Source organism: Mytilus edulis, chromosome 2, assembly GCF_963676685.1.
Source record: "Mytilus edulis chromosome 2, xbMytEdul2.2, whole genome shotgun sequence".
Classification (NCBI taxonomy): domain Eukaryota; kingdom Metazoa; phylum Mollusca; class Bivalvia; order Mytilida; family Mytilidae; genus Mytilus; species Mytilus edulis.
Window position 1 is genome coordinate 103,537,309 of NC_092345.1, and position 13,535 is coordinate 103,550,843.

Here is a 13,535-nt window from a genome sequence, read left to right on the forward strand (position 1 = left end):
GTATAAACATGATCAATTGTTCTATTAGCTTTTCTAAAGCCTATTTGATTTTGACATAGTATGTTGTTCTCAGATACAAAAAAATCTAATCTGTTACACAAGATCTTTACAAACAACTTACTTAAACAGCTGGATATTGCTATACCTCTGTAGTTACTTGGATCTCTAACGTCTCCTGATTTAAAAAGAGGTTTAATCATACTTTCTGTCCAACTACTAGGAAATAAAGTTGATTTCAAAATGATATTGAAAAGTTTACAAATACAATTCAACATATTCACACTAGAATGTTTAAGCATCTCATTACTTATACAGTCAAAACCTACACTTGTGTTATTCTTTAAACTTTTTATAGCTTTCAACACTTCCTGCATATGTATGTCATAATCAAGAAAAACATTAAACCCTGTAGGAAAATCATCCTGTTCATTACTACAATCTACATTTAATAGTTTATTAAAATAATTATACCATTCATCAGAGGGAATATTGGAACTCTGATCACTGATGTCCTTGTCAGAATATTTAAATTTATTAATAATATCCCAATAAGCTTTGGGGTTTTTGTCTTCTAATTCCAGCAAGGAATCAAGCATCTTTGCTTTATACTGTCGTGTTTTTTTTCGTACTAGTTTTTTGAACTGCTTTTTTAGCCCATAGTAATTCTTCAACTTTTCTTCGTTTACAGAACCCTTAGAGAGTGAACGAGAAGATTGGATTAAATTACGATACATTGATTCACACTCGCTGTCAAACCCTAAACTAGATTTCTTTCGTTTACGTTTTTTTAGATTTAAATCTGTTACCCTTAGGAAGATTTAAATGACTTCGTAGTTTATCGAGAATGTTGTTAAAAATATCTGTTAAATCCTCGGTGGCTTCATCCACCCCATTTCTTTGTGGTACTCTGTCTTTACTTAAGAATGATTTTACATTAGATTCAACGTCTTTTGATAACATCATCTCTGTATAACATTTTTGAACCTCATTGTTCCAATGTAAACCCTTAGGTATTGGTCTCCCAACTTTTTGTTGTACTTGAGAAAAATTTAAAGATAAACATACATTTATAGGACAGTGATCAGAGTGGACGGTAAAATCCTTTACAGTAAAAAAACATACATTTTTTAGCATATTATTACTAACAATACAATAATCAACAACAGCACTACCATTATATTGATGGGAAGTGGGTTTACCTAATGTATCCCCTAAAGTTCTTCCATTTAGAATTCGGCTTCTAGATGATATGCAAAGCTCTAATACACGTTTTCCGTATTCATCAGTCTTAATATTCTTTTTAGTACAATATCTCCTATACTGTACATTATCTGCCAAATATGAATTAGGAAGTATATCTTGTAAACTTTTAACGTGATCAGATGAAATAAAATCCAAATCATTTTTCAAATACGTTTTGAAAAACCGAAAAAAAAATCCTAATCTAAATATGTACAAATTTATTGTTATCATATTTATCCTTACTTTACACTGACTTTTCCGACTTGCTGAAATAATACAAAAAAGTTTAATTTAGCCCCCAAAAGCATTGATCTATTGATTAAGGCTCTATCTTTATGAGAAATCAGTTATATCTAAAGTCCCTACCTAATTGTAGTAATCTTTTGTTCCAATCATACCACTTCTGCGTAACGAACTAAAATTTTACACCAAAAAGAGACATTAATTGTCAAAAAAGACATAAAAAACCCATAAAACAATGAATACATGGGTCAGTATCTCTGATCTTATTCTAGGGTCCAGTAGATCGATACTTATTAGTATTAAACCGAAACGATGAAGACAAAATCAGATATTTTTATTAATCTGTACAATGTAAGAGTTTTGCATGTTGCCTTTTCAAATGATTTCCGATTTTTCTTAAAGCAATATTTGTATATTCATGCCACAACTGAGGTTCTGACCTGCTTGACTCATTGTACAGTCATACTGTCCAATAGACAAGATACCTCTTTATCTACACCAGATGCGCTACAAATGTCTCTACCATATTAGAAGCCTATTGAGACATAAATAAAAAGATTCGGACTGGTGAAATCGAAAGGAACCATATTTAACCAAACCCCAAAAGGGAATAAAGGCTACGCAAGAGGGAGATGTATTCCTTTATCTAGAATATTGAAAAAAGCAAACATTAATATAAAAAAATGATTCAAGTACTAACATATAAAACTACTGGCCTGTCGATATTTCGAAGAAGCGTGGATATTATTAGCATTTGACACTGGCTTCAGTGCACGACACATGTTTCAGAAATACTTTTCATCAAATCCACTCGTGTTAAAGATAAAGAACTTCAAAAAGTAAGAGCACAACCATGACCAAAAATGTTTTTATACAGAACCATCATAATCGTATACAGTCAGTTTTGAATGATACATCCACAAGTAAAAATACGACAATTGTATAAATGAAAGCAACATTATTATCTGCTGTTCGAAATTCATAAATCGAATGAGCATAAACAAATCCGGGTTACAAACTAAAACTGAAGGAAACACATCAAATATAAGAGGAGAACAACGAAACAACAGAAAAACTAAAATGCAACACACACAGGAACGAACTATAAGGTAATATCTGCAATTTTTCTGACTTGGTACAGGACATTTTAAGAAATAATTTTCGTAAAACAATGTCGCCTGAGACCATCACAGGTGAAAATTCAAGAGAAAATAACATATTACAGAAATCAATTGTGTGGTGAAACATAACTAAATGTCCTATTGTATTGTAGAATCTATTTAGGAGTAAGTGTACGGATGTTTTTGGGAAGCGAAAAATGTCTTACTCTCCCGTGGTGTTGGGTCTCACCAGAACTTCGATTGGGTTCCTGTCTATCTAATGTTCTGTGTAATGTATTGTGGACTTTTGTTTGTCTTCTATGTTTTGTAATTGTTTGTCCCTCATCAATTATAGCTATGTTTTTCTCGTGTCATTTACACCCTTTTTCAAAAATATTCCTCTAAGAATGTCTTTTATTCTCAATAGTAAAACAGTAAAGATATAAACACATATTGACCGTAAACATGTTAATGAATAATTTTTTTAATCTACAACACAACAGAGGTTAGTAATTGTATCACGATAAAATAAAAAAAACGATATTCAAAGATGATAACAACACACAGATTGCTTCAAAATGATTTCCTAATCAACACGAAATATATCAAACTGTAGGTGGCAATTACATGTATTGTTCTTGTTTATGTTCGGGAGTTCATTCATTACATTTCTCTCGAAAAATCGACACAACAGAATTAAATAAAACCTAACCGTTTGAGTTGCGAGAATTGATAAAGTACAGTATAAGTTTCTTTAAAAAGAGTTAAAAATACTCTTTTAACTCTCATAAATCATAGAGATTGAGATAATATAGGTCACTATGTCATAGAAATTGAGATAATATAGTTCACCATGTCGTTTATTGTTATGCTAATTTCATGGTATAATTAAACATTCCGTAGAGAACAAGATAATAGAAATTATTTATGTGTGATGTAACGACCTTTTTGTCTGTTAGAAACATAACCTTCGAAAATGAGCAACCAAAAAAGATATTATGTCTCTATATTTTTGATTCATAGAATAATCTCACGTCCATAATAGATTTTTCAATCTTTTTTGTTTCCCATTTAAAATTTGTTAAATATAGATATGTCACACATAAGAAAAACATATTAATTACAAATATTAAATGCGTTTCCCTCGGTTTTAGTTTGTAACCCGGATTTGTGTTTTTCTCAAACGATTTATGAATTTCGAACAGCGGTATACTACTGTTGCCTTTATTTAAACACACTGCATGTGTAAAAGACATCTGCTTGATTCTAATATGTTTACAAATTCTAACAAAGGTAAAACAACTAAAACAAAATTGACATCTTTTAATGATTATGACGAATATTTAACTAAACAATACTGGTATTTAAGACAACAGCAATATTTGCTTAAACGTTATTTTTGATACAGAATATACATTTTGCTGATGGAAATACAATGTTTTCTTTTTTACCAAATGTTTTGATAATTGATTAGAATAGTTCCTTTAAATCAAGTCTATATATGATGTATTTCGTGTTAAAAATATACTTTTAAGTATGACGTATTACGTGCGTACAAATATTTTTTTAACTTATCGATATATTTCATTCTATTTTTATTATGAAAAAGACATAAATAGAAGCATATAACATGAACGTGTTAAATAAGCAATTATAACACAAAACTAAAAGATGTATATATGACTACTTAAGATAAATATTTGTGTAAAAGTGTCAATAATGAAATATTATTAATAACACTTTGATCCTTTGAAGCCTTGTTAACCTGGTTACATGCTCTGTGAGTTTTGAATTAGATATACAAACATAGTGACCCATATTTTTTTGTTTAATCATCAATAGCCATGCTTTGTTGAGTGACTGTAAAAGTAGATCTAGGTAACAACTCCTTGTCGAAACAATCGACAATTACAGATCAAAATTAGAGATGGTCAAACTGTGGTTCAAGTTTTTTGAAATCTTTATATTTTTATAGAAGGGCCAAAGTGAATATTTTGGGAAATCAAACGAACAAAATTAATTCTAGTAAAAGTGTTTGGTACCACCTTACGTTAAAAAAGCTGTATATATATTAAAAATGGGATGAATATCACACTTGGAGGTGTTTTTTTTATTTGAGATCTTTATACAGGAATTTTAAAGTGCGATATATGTTTTTTTAAATTATGATTTTTGATTGATCTACAATTAACTATACTGATCCTGATTTGTTTTTCTGCTCTCCATCGATCTGATAAGTTTTCAAAATACCATTATCCAAGGTTATGTGAAGGGTTTGGTGCCAGCAAATCAATCTCTTGTGTATATTATTTGCAGATACAATCTACATAATTTTCATTTTTTGCCAGAGACTTTATCAGTTATTGTAGGAGTGATTTAGTTTATGTCCGATGCAAGTATTTAGAATATACTTATATGCATATATCGTAACGCCTGTTTAAATATTTGCACGAACCTTTGTCGTATCATTTCACTTTTTTCTATTTTTATTACAAAGAGGACATAAATAGAAATATATGAATATAATGAAACACATACAAGTATGTAATGAAATATTAGGATCATTGCTAATTTAAGTGTACATAATCTAACACTTTGATCTTTTGACGCCCTTTTATCTTGGTTGCATGCACTAGGGTTCCAATTACAACCTACAAACATATTGACCCACATTGTATTATTGTAAATGAGGGCTTATGAAAGGTAGAACGATTAGTACTTTTCGAAATGAGTTCATCAAAAAATGAAAAAATACAACAATGATAATTAACCCAATTATTCAACTGCGCATTTTTTCATTCAAAAAATTGTAATAAAATTAGATTTTTTTTTTTAATTATATTATGTGACATATGATGGTATCTATATTACCTATTTAAAAAATAACATCGGACATGGGACTGCGATGCTTTCCCATTTGATCGATTAAAGGTGATTCTTATGAAATTGGTAATGGCTTATAGTGAGTAAAACATTCATCTTTTCCCAATTATAATTTTAAGATGCACAATCACCTTGTTACATACGAATAACCAACGTATAATGTTCGCTATTATTACTGTGTTGTTTCAAACTGTTTACTTCCATCGACTGCCGCCGTTTACCTGTTTAAGTCAGAAATACATAGTGATGTTAGGTTTCATCAGCTTTCAAAACAACTTTAATATCTCAAAAATAAAGGTTGTTTTCTTTTTAACATGAAAAACTTAGGATTTTCTTGTCCCAGGAATAGATTAACTTAGCCATATTTGGCACAACTTTTGGGAATTTTGGGTCCTCAATGCTCTTCAATTTTGTACTTGTTTGGCTCTATAACTATTTTGATCTGAGCGTCACCGATAAGTCTTATGTAGAAGAAACGCGCGTCTGGCGTACTAAATTATAATCCTGGTACCTTTGATAACTATTTACATTTACTCTAATCAATTTAAAAATGAATTAATGATATTAATAAACGAATGAAAGTTAAACTTTTTTGTGTTCCTCATCTACATTATCGGTTCAAAATTGAGAATGGAAAATGGGAATGTGTCAAAAAAGACAACAATCTTACCAAAGAATAGAAAACAACCGAAGTCCAACAATGGGTCTTCAATACAGCGAGAAATCCCGCATCCTAATGCGTGCTTCAGCTAGCCCATAAACAAAAATGTGTGCTAGTTCAGTGATGTTGAACATCATAATAAACTCCAAAATATATAAATGAATGAAATTTAAGAATCACACAAGACTAACAAAGGTCAGAGGCTCCTGACTTGGTACCGACGCAAAAATGCGTTGGGTTTAAACATGTTTTGTGATATTTCAACCCTCCCCATATACTTCTAGCATTACAGTCAAATCAAACATTAACGATCCTCGGTATTGGTTGTTAATATCTCACGTATAATGTCAAAGTACTAAGAGTGATGAGATAATGTACCTAGTTTCAAGGGAAGGAAATAAATATTATTCAAGTGCTGAATTATAGTATCCTGACAGTATGTTCTAAGATTAGGATGACAAATGTATTTTCCTCTTTAAAATATGAATAATTCTATCTTCACGATTTAGACTTTGTATTTAATGATTTAATGAATACTTGTATAATGACCTATGAATATGTTAGTCTAGACTTTTCTTCAACTTAGGAGTTACATTCACTTAACCATAATAATTGGTATTTTCCTGTCCTACATAAAGTACTTTTTAATCTTCAAGCGTGACATTTGTATTATGGATTATGTAAAAGTACATTATTAATCTCTATTAAGTACGTTCACAATTGTATGCAGTATTTCGTTTTGATTTCCATTCTTTTTTCTTTTCTATTTTGTTGTTCTATGCTTTTGTTGCTTACCAAATGGCCTTTTTTTCATTTTTGAAGACCGTTCCAATACTTTTTTTCCAGTTTGATCTTAAAAATGAAAGTAATCTCAATTGTGATTATTCCTTAAGTTTCAATTTCAATAATAATAAACCAGCTATAATTTCCGATGGATCTTTGAAAGATTAGACAAATTTCTAGTAAAATAAAATATATGACTAACTTAACATGCAAAAAGAAAAGTGATATCTAAAATGATACACACATATTTTTTGACATGAATGAAATCTATTTAGAGAATAATGATACTGAAATTAAGAACAAGGGTGAGCAGGTCTATGTCTTATTATAGCTATGTCAGAGCTACCCTTATTCTAATATACTGACACCCACAAAAGATCCTACGCATCACATACGTAGTAGATGCATTTCGTGGCGGTCAGTTTGCATTAATGAATACAGACGGAGTGTCCATAGAGTGCCTTTGATCTTGGATAAGAAAGCTGACAATCCTATAGACAGCGAAATTGCAACGTGCGGGATTCGAACTCACATTCTCAGAAATGATAGGCTAGTGATACAGTAGTTCGACCACAGTAGAGAATGAGGCGCTATTATTATGAGACCTAATTCTGAGTAGACACGTATCTAGTAGGATGAAATCTATAACAGAGAAGTCGTGCTTCTAGTAAAATGACATATGTGAAAAGAGAAGGCACGTCTCTGTTATATTTTCATATTTGTGACAGATCAGATATTTCTTAAGTGTCAATGCATCTTAGAATACCAATGAACAACTTTTGGCAACGGCTCAAAGTATCCTATTCTACAGTCCACGAACTAATTAATATTCAGGCTACTGATGTATGCTGTTGAAATTTATGCCAGTAAAAGGATAAAACCAGATGAACCAAAAATGGACACTTCTTCTAAATGGATAGAAAATGTTTCTTCATGCATTTAAAAGCTCATTCAAAATCTACGATGAACATTGTGCTCACGAGTTTCTGATCTTTTCAAAAAGCCAGAGGCTGTGGATGCTTTGTGTTACATACACGATAAATATGTTTTGCTCTAACAGATAACGCTTTAATTCCTGGTGCATGATTGTTTATTATTAATTGGTTTTAATTTTTAACTAGCTTGTAGTAATTGCGAGTATTCTCAAATCGTACGTTTGTGTTAATATGACCTGTATAATGCATTGTTGTTATTTAATGATTATGTATTTAGTGGTGTCTTTATTTTTGATATATTCCAGCTTTGATAAGTGTTTTCGTACTATGAACAACACTTATTTTTTAGGAAAAAAAAATTTCCGTACTCGATGACTGTGTCAAAAGTTTGGGACCTCGGTCGGTCAAAGTTGCCCCGACCTTTAACCTGGAGATCAACAGATTTTACTGTACCCTTGCAGCTCTCGAAGGCTTGCTCCGAATAATGAACGAATCAACCGGTACATACATAGACTGTATACCTTACAATTTTATTTTGTTTTATCTTTCTACTTTGTTTCATTTGGCTTCATTTTATCTTAGGCTATGGTTGTCTTTCTGGTATTGTTTAATATAAGACCCCTTATTTTATTTATTTCGTATTTACATTGTGTCATAGATCAGATTTATTTGTTCCGTGTATGTTCACTTGTTTTTCTTAAAACGTTTTTCCTTTTTTGAATTTTCCTCGGGTTTTAGTATTTTTGTGACTTAACCTTTTTTATGGTGTTTCTCGTTTCTTGTTTTCTTTCGTAAAATTCGTTTTTCTCTCCTAAGTATGTCATAGAACGACTTGTCCGATTTCTAAAAAGTTCATCGGAAGGTACCAATATCTAGTTGATAAATATTCTGTATCAACTTCAAATATAATACACGATGGTCTTGAAGTATACATTATAGGGACTGACGTTGTTTATCATCTAAATAACTGGTTAAAGTCTTCTTTTAATTCGTATTCTTGTAATTTGATTCTGCTTATGTGCCTTTTAAGTTTTTTTTTTTATTATTAACATAAAATTGACGATGAAAATCTTCATACTTCATATGAGATACCTAAATTTCACAAAAATCTTTGAAAAACAATACAAACTTACACCATCAAGATGTTCCAATCATTTGACTGAGTTCGTATCACCATTCTTCCCGAAGAAAAAGATGTTCAAATGAAATATCGTGTACTTCATCTCATTTAACATAAGTTTTATGTACATCAATGTGATATACATTTGTCGTTTAAAGTGACGACAGACATTGTGTAGAACCACACTATGTTCCACAACAAATTGACTGAAAATGATACACATTTTGGTAGAATGATAATTTCAAAAGCAGACAGTCGGTTTTCCAATTGGTGCTAGATGTGAAGCACTGCTGACAAACATGGTATTTATTCTCATTAGAAGCAGAATGAAAACAGAAACCTTTCAAAGATTATTTTTTGTATTTCTCTTTCAGATGTATAGGTAATGTTCTATCACTCAATAACCCGTATTCCAAAGAGTATGTACATATCATACACCCTATTCAACTATTCACCGATTTGTATTATCGAATGTAGAAGAAGATCGATTAGAAAGTTTAAGGATAGCTTACTCCTCTTACCCTTTGCTAGCAAGTCTATACATAACTTGTTTTTTTTTTACTGCATACTGTTTATTTAAATCTGTCGTCATTCATATACAATCAAATGAAATTTTAACAAAATGTCGTGTTTTCAATATTTTATAGCTATGGCCCGGTTAACATTAAAGAACTTTGGGACACTTTTGCATGTGTTAATCTTCTCATGATTTAAGTTGTCCCATTAATAAAAGATATTTGAATTAAACGCATAATTACGATAATAGTTTGTCGTTTTCTCGCTTGTTATCATTCATTCATTCATTATTATGATTATTCAATTTCTTAGGGTATGGGAAACTAATTTGTCATTACATTCAAGTCTTATGTTATGAATGTTTAAATGCATATTGATGTTATCACTTAATGCAAACTAAACCATACAATTTTAACCAATTTAAAGTAAAAAAAGTCGAACGCTTCATATATCTGTTTTTATTTAATTATCTAATTCAAGGCAATTTTAAAGATCTCATACCACAGAATTATATTATTACTCCAGTAATTGCTTTGTCAGCATTTCAATATTAATTTAAGGTTTTGATTTTCAAATATGTGGGCCTCCAGCACCAGATGTGCAGCAGATTGGCACCGTTAATGATATTAGATTGGTTTACATTTCAATACCAGGCTAGGACTAAATAGAATAAAATAACTTATTCACTTTATTGGTTTTGTTTATAAAATTGAGAATGGAAACGGGGAATGTGTCAATTAGACAACAACCCGATTTAAGAACAGAAAATAGCAAACAGGCCACCATGAGTCTTCAGCACAGCGCTAAAATTGTATACTTGTTTAGCGGATATGAACGTCACACCAAACTCAAAATCATATAAATGAACCAATATAAAAAAATGCATACAGGTTCCAGACTTGGGACAGGAAAATGAAAGCGTCGGGGTAAAACATGTTTGTCAGATCTCAACCTTCCCCCTTTACATATAGCCAATGTGAAATAAAAAAGCACACAGTTATACGCACAATATAAATCATTTTGAAAGACATCCGAGTCAGATGTTATATAAATTACCAGGAGAAACTTATAAATTTGAAAATAAGGAACCTTTAACATAAATTAACAAATTACTACTAGCAATAACTGCAATGCCATTTCCAGACCTTAATTAAACTGATCGATATATTCCGTCTTCATCGTATGAAAATCAAGCACAATCCCTCCCGTAAGTGGTTTAATATGATACCACCATAAAATATTCGAGAAGAACATAACCCGTATAATGCAAATGACTTGTTTTAGAATAAATATGTTTATTTCCGACGCAAAAACCCTATAAGCGAATCAATATTTATTCCATTTAAAAGCTATCTTTAATGACTTGACATCAGTAGCATGACTGTATCTCTTTTAGATAATCCTTTTTAAAGGTTAGGTTAGCTTTTTCAGGCAAATGAAGACATGATTGTGTTTTGTATATGATATTGCCATAAAAGATGGGATGTGAAATACCTGAACGTTTAAAATATCTGCATGTTGATTTATATTTGCGAATGATATACCTATCTCATTATCTAAAAGATAAAATCATAAAAATGCGGAACTTTAAGGAAAATTTATAACTTAAAATCCTTTGTAAAATGGCAAAATCAAAAGCTCAAACTCATTAAACGATGGAAAATAACTGTCACTTGGTACAAAAATAGTCTTATGTAGAAAATGGCTGTTCAAACCTGTTTTTATAGCTTGATAAACCTCTCGCTTGCATATGATTATTTTATATTGACAACAATGTATGCTCAAAACAAACACATATAACAGGCTAAAGTGTAAAAAATTGGGGTACAACAAATACCATTGTGTTATAACCGTAATTATAATCACTATTTAAAACAAACAACTATGTCAACAAATAAAGACATAATGGTCGATAGACAAGTGCAATCTATAAACAATGATCAGCAAAAATGAAAGACAAGAATACAAAAAATGACAAAAAGGATATTACTTAATATATACAAAGACCATCATGTTGTATTTACTTCTACAATCTCGCCGTATATGACAGGTATACAATTGCTTCAATGCAAGCTTTTGTCTTACTTTTTATTTTTACCAGAACAGAAAACATTCATATAAACAGGAACAATGGCAAAGATTGTAAAGTGTTTCTTTGCATTCTAGCATCATCTAAGCATCAAAATCAGAATCAAATTAACTTGAATGTAAATGTTTATCTTTTGAATTAACATTAACTGCGGATGTAGAATTTCACGTCTTTGATAATTAACATTTCTTTCTGTGGAAGTTGTTCTCTGAAATATTTGTTTTTTTCGCTTATTTATTTCAGGGTATTTAATTAAAATTGAGAATGGAAATGGGGAATGTGTCAAAGAGACAACAACCCGACCAAATAAAAAACAACAGCAGAGGGTCACCAACAGGTCTTCAATGTAGCGAGAAATTCCCGCACCCGGAGGCGTCCTTCAGCTGGCCCCTAAACAAATATATACTAGTCCAGTGGTAATTGCCTATTGATCAAACTGTTACTGATTCTGAAAATTAGTTGAGCATGTGTGAGACGATATACATTTAGATAACATTAGTTTAACAATGTTCAAATCGTCAAAATTGATAAACATACAAATCATTATTAACAAAAAAAATCAAGAAAAATGCATGAACTCAAAAGAGAGCAGGACTGAGTGTATGGAACGAGGTAAGAGTGTCTACAATAAAATTAACGGTACCAATTTTCTTGCACCAGATGCGCATTTCGACATTACATGTCTCTTCAGTGATGCTCGTGGCCAAAATATTTGAAATCCAAAGCTTATATAAAAGATGAAGAGCTATAATCCAAAAGGTCCAAAAAGTATAGCCAAATCCGTGAAAGGAATCAGAGCTTTGCATGAGGGAGATACATTCCTTAATTTATAATAATTTCTAATATTTTGTAACAGCAAATTTTAATAACACAATGCCAGTACCAAAACATTATTTTGGAAAAGAAAGGCGGAAAATACAAAAGACATATTCAAACTCATACAACTATCTACAAAACACAAAATAGAAAACTAAAGACTGAGGAATACCCACCAAAAGCGGGGATGACAGGGTTGAATAATTTTAATTTCATAGAAATTTACATTTTTTTTAGAATGCACGTATAGTAAGGGTTTGATATGAAATGTTACTGGTATGACCATTTTCGTTTATTGTTCATAAAATTAAAGCACTAAGGGTTTCCAACTGGAGGTATATATATAAATGTATATGAAATCATAGATAAAAATTCGTTAACGATAGTATTTAAAAGAACAGTAAAAATTGTTTGGAAATGTTACATATTCCCTTTTGAATTAGAAATTTGATGGTCTCAAATCGAGCTTCACCTACTCCATCTTATATAAGCGAACGTAAACTTCGAATTAAACATGGAAACTCTTCAAATGCACAGCTTTTTCTTCTTTTTCAAATACATAACAAGAAAAATCCAGCTAATCTCTTAAAACATATTTCAGTGCAACAACGTCATGTCAAAACTTTCACTTTGAAGGTTATTCTGTTACTTAAAGGATAAAATTTCTCATTAAAAGGGTGTTATAGGTATAAGTAGTGTTTAATTTTCGATTTTATTGAACTATTCGAACCCGTTGAAACCAGAAATTCAACATGACGGCGCACTTCTTATTATTGCGAGTGAAACCCAATTTAAAGTTTTAAACTTATTGTAGATAAGAAAACCGAAAGATTATTTACTACAAAATTCATTCTATTAATTTTTATTTCATAAATTTTGTGACAAAAACTTATAATGATTTAAGTAATGTATATCAAACTCTTGTACAAAAATTAATTAGTTTGAACGTTAATGAACTGAGGGACAGTTTTGTCGTAAATACGAAAGTCTTAATATGTATACTTTCAGATTATCACATTTTGTTTAACTAGGCTTTAGTGCTCATATCTTAACATTTATTATAAACCCGACATAGCAGCATATAATTTCGATAAGTGGACTTAAAGAAAGAAGTTTATATTGTTTATCACAATAAGGATTAGAGAAA